Genomic DNA, 9,018 nt, shown 5'->3' with positions numbered 1-9,018 from the left:
ATTTTTTTTTTCTTTTGATGTACTTTTGGTATTATTGGCACAATTACCCATCTTGTCGTATTTATATGGCGCTTAATACAATATAGATTGTGCCAAAGCAGCTTTACAGTGTCAAACAGGTATTGTGTCGAATGTAGGAGTACTAAGCAGTTCATTCAAGTCAACAATATTGCCAAAAATTAAGTGTCCCCAACTAGGCAAGCCACAGGCAAGAGTGACAAGGAACCAAAATTCCATCGGTAACAAAAATGGAGGAAAAAAAGTCTTGAGAGAAACCAGTCTCAGTCAGAGGGCCAGTTCTCCAGTAGCACAGTAGTGTGTTATGTGTGTGCCAGGTTAAAGAGATGGGTCTTTAATCTAGATTTAAACTGACAGAGTGTGTCTGCCTCCCAAACAATGCCAGGTACAGTAGATTGTTCCAGAGTTTGGGTGCTAAATAGGATAAATTGTCCAGAGTTTTGAGATCCCAGTGGACATGAAGGATTGCGATAACCATTTAGAGATTTATAAGTAATTAGCAAGATTTTAAAATGTAAACAATGTTTAATAAGGAAGCATTGCAGTGTTGACAGAACTGGGCTAATATGGTCATATTTTCTGGTTCTAGTAAGAACTCTAGCTTCTGCATTTTGAACCAGCTGAAGTTTGTTTAATAAGTGCACAGAACAACCACCAAATAAAGCATTAAAATACTGTAACCTTGAGGTCATGAATAGATGAACACATTAACGTTTTTGCATTTGAAATTGAAACAATTGATTGTCATTTAGATATATTTTCGGATGGAAAAATGTGTTTTTACAAATGCTAGAAATGTGTTGTTTGAAATTCTAGTCATCCAGTTTTTTATATCAACTATGCATTCTGTCAGTTTTACAAATTGGTGTTTTGTCAGGCCACAGAAAAATAGAGTGCTGAGTATCATCAGCATAACAGTGAAATCTAAAACCATCCTTGCTGATGATATCTCCCATGTGTAGTATGTAAAGTGAAAAGCAATGGCCCTAATACTAAGCCTTGTGGTACTCCATACTGCACTAGTGATTGATATGATACTTCTTCATTCACTGTTGCAAATTGATGACCATCAGATAAGTACGATTTGAACCATGCATGCTGATGCAATTCCACTAATGCCAACATAATTTTCTAGTCTATTCAAAAGAATGCTATGGTCGATACTGTCAAATGCAGCACTAAAATACAGTAGCACTAATAGAGAGATACAAACACAAACGGATGAAAAGAGCAGGTCATTTGTAACTATTGAATTACTGATAAAAGCAATCTCAGTGTTATGGTGTGGTCTAAAACCTGACTGGAAATCCTCACAGGAACATAGTTGTGATGATACTGCCTTTTCTAGTATCTTTAACAGAAAAGGGAGATTTGACATCGGTCTGTAATTAACTCATTCTATAGGAGTGAGTAGTGTTTTTTTAATGAGAACCTTAATAACAGCCAGGTCTCTCTGAATTCCTCAGACAGACAGTCTCTGGCAGACAGATCATTTAATAACACTGGAACAGTCTGCTGGAGTGCAGGAGCATGGCTCTGGATCTACCCATGCATATCTAATCAAGAATTGAGCCCATGGCTGAGCACGGCTCCCCTACCTGGACTGCACTAGTGCCTTCTGCTTTTCTCTGAGAGTTATTTGATGTCACATATCCAAATTAGCACAACTATATTTTGTATGTGGTTTATTGAAATCCACAGTGAGACTGTTCAGATGGATGTTATGTTTCTTTTTTCCTGCCTCTAACCTTCGACCTGTGCTGTAGACACAAAAGCAGGACTTATAATGATCAACATTGATTTATATGGTTATTGCCATGGTAACCATTGCCTATGCCTCCTGTAGCCCATTCTTTGCCATATTGTTCCAGCAAACCGACAAAGAATGGTTTCCATGGTTACAGGCACCATTGTGACTTCACAGCTGAAAGTGCTGGTTGTGTTTAGTGTGTGTAATACCTGCATGAGACAAGTAAATGTTTGGACTCATGTTGTATTATTATTCCTCCTGCAGTATACTGGCAATACATGGCACAAGTAATGGGTTTGATTCCAAGGGAATGCAAAGGAAAAATATGTACTGTAACTTGAATGTAAAAGCTGCTTTGGTTAAATGATTGTGCCAAATGCATAAATGGAAATCCACTCGTGAAAATGTGACACAGTTAAGACTAAACTGACTAACACAAAAAGTGGAAAAGTCTAGGCTGAGTTTATTTTGAGAGACAGGAGAGGAACTAAAGATTGTTACCTTGAAAAGGCAGAGAAGGTCTGGTTTGCACAGAGAGGGGGGAGTCTCTAGTTGATTGGTCTCCTGCAGTAGAAATTTACAATAGTTTCTGGAAAGAGTAAAAGATCAGAGCTCAAATCTCACTTGAGCTGTATGGCGTTCAGAGAAAACCTGAACTGAATAAGGCTTAGTTTGCTTGCTGTGCAGTGGAGTCTGGGGAAAAGTTGATATGAGAGAAAAGAGGAGGAGACCTGGATTGAGAGGAGAGGAGAAAAAGAAATAGTGGGTGGGAAAGAGAGTAAAGAGTGATGGCAGGGAGAGAGAGAAGGAGAGAGATGCAGAGAAAGTCAGGGAGGATGGAAAATGTGAGCTGAATGTCAATGATGTCATTTTCCTTGCCTCACTCTTATCCTTATTTTATCTCAAACTTTTACCAAATAATTTCCTTAATTTTGTCTTTTTTTCTATGAGAATTATCTAAACATCCTTAGAATTAAGAATCAAAATTATGCAAGATAATAATAGATACTGTTTTTAATTCTATATTTAAGTTCACTTTCATTTTATATAATAATGGTAAGTTTCTTTTTCTTTTCTTTTTTAAGCATAAACTTCACCTCAACATTGAGATATATTCTCTGGAAACAAAGAGATAGTTTATCCAAAAAAGAAAAACTTTGTCATAATTTACAGATCCTCATGTCAGTCCAAACATTATTTCTTTCTTCTGAAGAATACAATATATTTTAAGGTATGTTAGTGTTTAGCAAAAGAAAAGAAACTGAGCATGCAGTTTTTATTTAATGATATTTAAGGACTTTTTTCATACATTTTTTTCCTTCAGTTTAGACAGAGATATTACTTGTTGGACCAAAAAACAGTACACAGAATCTTGTAGATTACAATTTGCAACTAGACAGATGTACTGTTACTTCCTCTACAGTCAAAAATCTGGGTGTTATATTAGAAAGCAAATTGTCTTTTGAAAACCATATTTCCCATATTACAAAAACTGCATTCTTCCATCTTAGAAACATTGCTAAGCTATGAAACATGTTAATTGTTTCTGATGCAAAAAAGCTAGTTCATGCATTCATGACCTCTAGACTGGACTATTGTAATGCACTTCTAGGTGGTTGTCCTGCATCTTCAATATACAAGCTACAGGTAGTCCAAAATGCAGCAGCTAGAGTCCTTACCAGGTCAAGAAAATATGATCATATTACCCCAATTATAAAGTATCTGCACGGGCTACCTATTAAGTTCTCTACATTTACTACATTTTATTACTTACCTATAAGGCCCTTAATGGTTTATCTCCTGGTCACAAAAAAGCTGGACTTTTGGTAGTAACCAGGATAGCAAAGTCCACTAAAGGAGGTAGAGCTTTTTCGCATTTGGCTCCCAAACTCTGGAATAGCCTTCCTAATTAAATTTACTTGGTTGGAACAGCAGCTATGCTAATTATGCCTCTATTTGTTTCTCTGTTTTGCCATGGGATCTACATCCAGTGGTAACTAGGATTTACACAAGCTCCAGACTGAATCCAGAACACCTGAGAAGAGACGATGCCAACCCCTCAAAGGACCTCAGATGATACCAACCCTGAAACAACATACAGAACTACCAAATATAGCTATAAGTGTGTTTCCATCGTATAATAATCGCTGTTAATAGTGTTCATCATCTGTTTGATTACGTCTTTAATTTATCTTTACATACATTTCTACCATATGCACATAAACTGACAGTCGCCACTGATAAGCTACTACTAAATATTGTAGAAACTTAATTTTTTAAATGATTTGTAACTGTTAGTGGTGCTATTATACGGCTACTCACAAGTGTTTCACTGATTCACATCAGCTCCTATTTAAATAGGGGGCTGACTGAAATTCATAAACTATCCCTCCACCCCTACATTTCTCCATCTGTCTACCCATATATTTATCCAGAGAGGACAAACACAGATAAGGGAGAGATTGAGGGTTATGTGCATTTACAATGTGTGCATTTCATATATTATGGCAGTAGACTATAAAATACTCTATATGTCTTTCTGTCTTTCTCTGAATTTGACAAAGTCAAGATAACTGAAATCAACACCAGAATGAAAAATTTGCAAAGAGACATGACAAGAAAGGATGTACACGGTGAATGAGAAATTATGCCTTTCTGACAATAAGAATCCTGCATCCCGCTGACTCAAACTGGGCACAAAAATCGTATGGTAATCCTCACCACATGCTCACAGGAAACACTAAACATATTTACAAATGAGTCAATTCAGGAATAAACACGCAAACACATTCGGACATGTTCATATAAACTGGTCATCTTCATGTACTGTATATATCCTATGTTTATGTGCATGGGGTCCAAAAATCAGAGTTTTTTTATTTAACACTAGAAAGAAACAGTTTTGCAATTTTCATGATTTAGTGCAAATGTATTAAATTAAATTATAGATTCTCACGATCAGATTTTTTTTTTACCCCAATGTACTGCATATATCCCTTTATACATTACATATATATTCAAGATCACTTGGATGCCACATTTCCAAGAACTAGTATTTTCACACAAATATTTGTGAATTTTTATGTACCTGTCTTCTAAACACATATGTTGAATTGAATAATGAGAGAACTCCATTCAGCACTTTTTCTATTACAGTACACTCTGAATTTTTTCCTTTCTGTCACTCACTATTCAGCGTCCTAAACAATAATCTTGGTTAAAAAAAAAAAAAAAAGGACATAAGATTTATATTCCTAATATTTTTTTTCCAGACTTTGTGGTTTATTGCTAAAACTACATTAGAGGCACAGTTTGAAAATGTGCAGTAAAAGTTGTTTATAATAATGGCCATGCTTTCATTGGCGAGGCAGTTAGATTGATCTCAGCCGGGGCAAACAGGTAATTTAGAGGGAGACAGAGACGTTTCTGCACGTAGCACTGGGAGCGCTGGACCAATGAGCCAAATAGTGTCTTTATCTTGTCTGTCCCTCTTTATTTTTTAATTACGGTCTATAAGAAGATAGCTTAGATATTAAAATCAATACATGGCCAAATGAATGTGGACACCCGAACGACACATCTATATACGCTAGTTCAGTATTCAGTGTTAGCACTACTGGAATTAATAGTAAGTTTGTGCTCTCTTTGCTTTGGCGTTCCAATTAATTTAATTAACATGCCTTTTTGTGCAAATTTTAGGGCTGTCAATCTAAATGTAAAATGTAATTACAATTTTAATTGGTATTTAATTGAAATTAAAATATTTTACGAAATGACTGCATTATATTGGGTTGTCAGTGTAATCTTCAAAGTAATTTTTGTTGTGTTATATATTTTTAATTCATAAAAGAAATTCACATGCATCAAACTGACCAATTTACCTTCCTGTAGCAACACCTGTTTCCACTAAACATCATGTGGAAATCGCCTAATTTGGTGGTGTGATCATAAATATTATGTCATTTAAATGAGTCACTATCCAGCACATTTAGACAGCTGAAGTCCTTGTTTAATGCACCACACTTGTAAAAGAACGAGCCCAAAGCAGGAAAAGGTAATCCACTGTTGCAGGAGGGGCCAGAAATCTGTTCCATTAAGAGAAAGCAATTAATGATTAATTATGTAATAAGCAAGATAACAAGCAGTGCATGATTGTGTTGGACATTGCAGATTATGTACCATTTAGTTTATTGTACAGGGACAGAGACTGTGTGTGCTGCCATCCAGGTTGGGCTACAATAAGATGGATCGAATCAAGCCATTCATCACTGTAATTCACTTTCTTTCCAGAACCTTTAAGTCAGGCTAATAATTCACTGTCTTATTGTCCTTTGATTAATTCAGGTTTGTTTGGAGGAGAGCATACCCTAAGGGACTGTCTGAGTGAGTCAATGAACATGAGCATTAAAGAGGAAAAGCGAGACGATGGATGATGAAAAGGTGGATGGATACGTGGAAGAGCTGTAGTTCTTTTCTGAGAGGAGACAATACTGTTACATGATCCCAATCCAGCCAGAAGCACACACAATGAGGTATTTCACCCAGAATTGTCACATGTTGCTTGAAACCTGTATGTTGTCTGTGGAACACAAGAGTAAATTTTTATAGTGTTTATAGTGACCGAAAAGGAGAGAAACACACTAAAGCATGATGAAAGGATTATAAAAGTAGTCCTTTTGACTCGTTCATGTGTTCCAAGTCTTCTGAAGCTGTATTAAAACCAGTGGGTGCACATACGTTTCTGGTTCTCATGAGAGCCCCTGGAGATTTGGTTTGGTTCTCACACTGCAAATTAAATATAACTATGAAAATAAAATAATTATTCATTGTGATAATAGTATTATTGCATTTATTTATTTTGTATTTTAATAAAATAAATAAAATAATAATAAAAAAAGTCATTATTTACTGCTAATCTTGGTCTTTCTGGTGACTAAATGACAGAATCAACTAACCTTTTCATTCTCAACCAGTTGCCTTACGTCTTACATGCTTACTGGCAGACAAACACTGGAGAATATGTTAGTGTGACAGTCATTAGTAATTATTTACTGTTTTAAATGGATGAAAGTTAAATATTTAAAATATGTAAATGATTCAGCTACATCCCTCACATACACATCTAGTCATACATGCACAAAATTAGTAATTAACTACTTGAATCATACTTTGCTTTAACATTAGTCACCATTACTTCAAACTGTCAATTTTTCTAATGAAGAAAAACTACAAATGAATCACACACACACAGAGAGAGAGAGAGAGAGAGAGAGATCTATTCTTACACAATGACTCAGCACATCCAGTCTTACACACACACGCACACACATATACACAATGACACTGTATACTGTGCTTGTACGTTGCAATTTCTCTGTCCTGCTTTGTATGTTTTTGTTCATCTATTGGAAATGTTTGGGTGTCAGATTTGTGAGAATCACTCTAAAAGCTTTTTAGAGCACTCATAATCAATGCATCATCTTTGTCAGTTGGTGCAATTCACTACTGCAAAGAGAGGTAATTGTGTAAAGAATAAAATAAGAAATATCTGTGAGATATGAAGTCACAACTGCACAATATAAAGATGCAAAGAAATAGTCACAATTACATAAACAAAACATAAACAGAGTCAGAAATTTGCTTCCAGTAGCTATGCTAATTATATCATTTATCTTTTCTGTATTCATTTATATAATAGAAAAATTTTCACTAGTGGACTCAAAATTAAATTTTTCTTCATGTTCATTTATTAAATTATATATACTGATCTCCGTCACATTGTTTACTTTACTGCATCAACTGATGCATAAGTATTTTTTAAGATGCAGTACCAGCTCTTCTGGCTCAGTTGAGTGTATAAATCAATAAAACTGACATAATCCAGATATTATAAGTCATTAGTATTTCTCAGCATGGAAATAACTGGGGTTTGAAGATTCTGGTACACTGTTATATGTGGAAGAAAGAAAAAGTGAAAAGTGAGTGAAAGTGACATTCAGCCAAGTATGGTGACCCATACTCAGAATTCGTGCTCTGCATTTAACCCATCCGAAATGCACACACACAGAGCAGTGAACACACACACACTGTGAACACACACCCAGAGCAGTAGCAGTGGACAGCCATTTATGCTGCGGCACCCATGGAGCAGTTGGGGGTTCGATGCCTTGCTCAAGGGCACCTAAGTCATGGTATTGAAGGTGGAGAGAGAGCTGTTCATGCACTAACCCCACCCACAATTCCGTCCAGCCCGAGACTAGAACCCACAACCCTTCGATTGGGAGTCCAACCCTCTAACCATTAGGCCACGACTTCCCCATAAAAAGAAAGATGATGATAGAAAAAGATAGACAGAGAGATGAGCTTCTGTTGTACTTCTTCTTTCAAGTGGGTGGGCACACACTCAGCCCCGTCGCCCACCGCCTGCCATGTTATTTCACACTAGCCATACACACTGCCAAGGCTGAGGTCACCAGGCTTTTCATTTGAAGTTCCTGTGTGTTGTCACACCAGTAGCTGTCTTTGTGGCTCTGTGTGTAGGTGTTTGATTCTGGGGAGACAGGAGACACGCACTTCCATAGAAATTTCTACTTGCCTCATAGCTCAGCTCTGCCTTCAAAGCACAAAATAATCAAGTTCTCAAAGCTTTTTGCTGGAGACAATGCTCAATAGCACAGAAAATACTACAATGAAAAATGGAACTCGGTGTCGAGTTTGATGAATTTTAGTCTTCATCTTAAAGATAGTTGAGAAGGTTAGAAATGTATAGTTTTATATACTAAATAATATGTTTATTTATAAACTTTATTGAAACATTAAGTGATAAAGTAACAGAAATTCAATATTCATATTTTATATTACCTGTTACCTTTATATTTCCTTGTTTTCTGTGACCAGGTTCCTGTCTGACAAAACTGAAAGTGAAAGCATACCTTCAAACATACAATCAATCACATTTATTAACATAATTTAACATAACATAATAACTAAACTAAAAACCAAACTAAAAACACAATGAATCATTTGATCTACTTTTACTTCAAAGCAATTTGAAAAGAAACATCTAAGAAGTTTATGTATGTCTTTGAGTAATCTTTGAGGCATGCACAGTGCTCTTCTGTGAGGTTGAATCAGAGACTGTCAATCATTAAATGCATCAGCCTGAACCAGAGGCACTTTAACTGTCAAACGGATTCGCACAAACAAACGGCAGAGAATCCATCATACCTTTAAGTCGTTAAAAGAAACTA

This window comes from Carassius auratus, chromosome 49 (genome assembly GCF_003368295.1).
Source record: "Carassius auratus strain Wakin chromosome 49, ASM336829v1, whole genome shotgun sequence".
In the NCBI taxonomy this organism is placed as follows: domain Eukaryota; kingdom Metazoa; phylum Chordata; class Actinopteri; order Cypriniformes; family Cyprinidae; genus Carassius; species Carassius auratus.
This window is presented reverse-complemented; position numbering follows the sequence as displayed.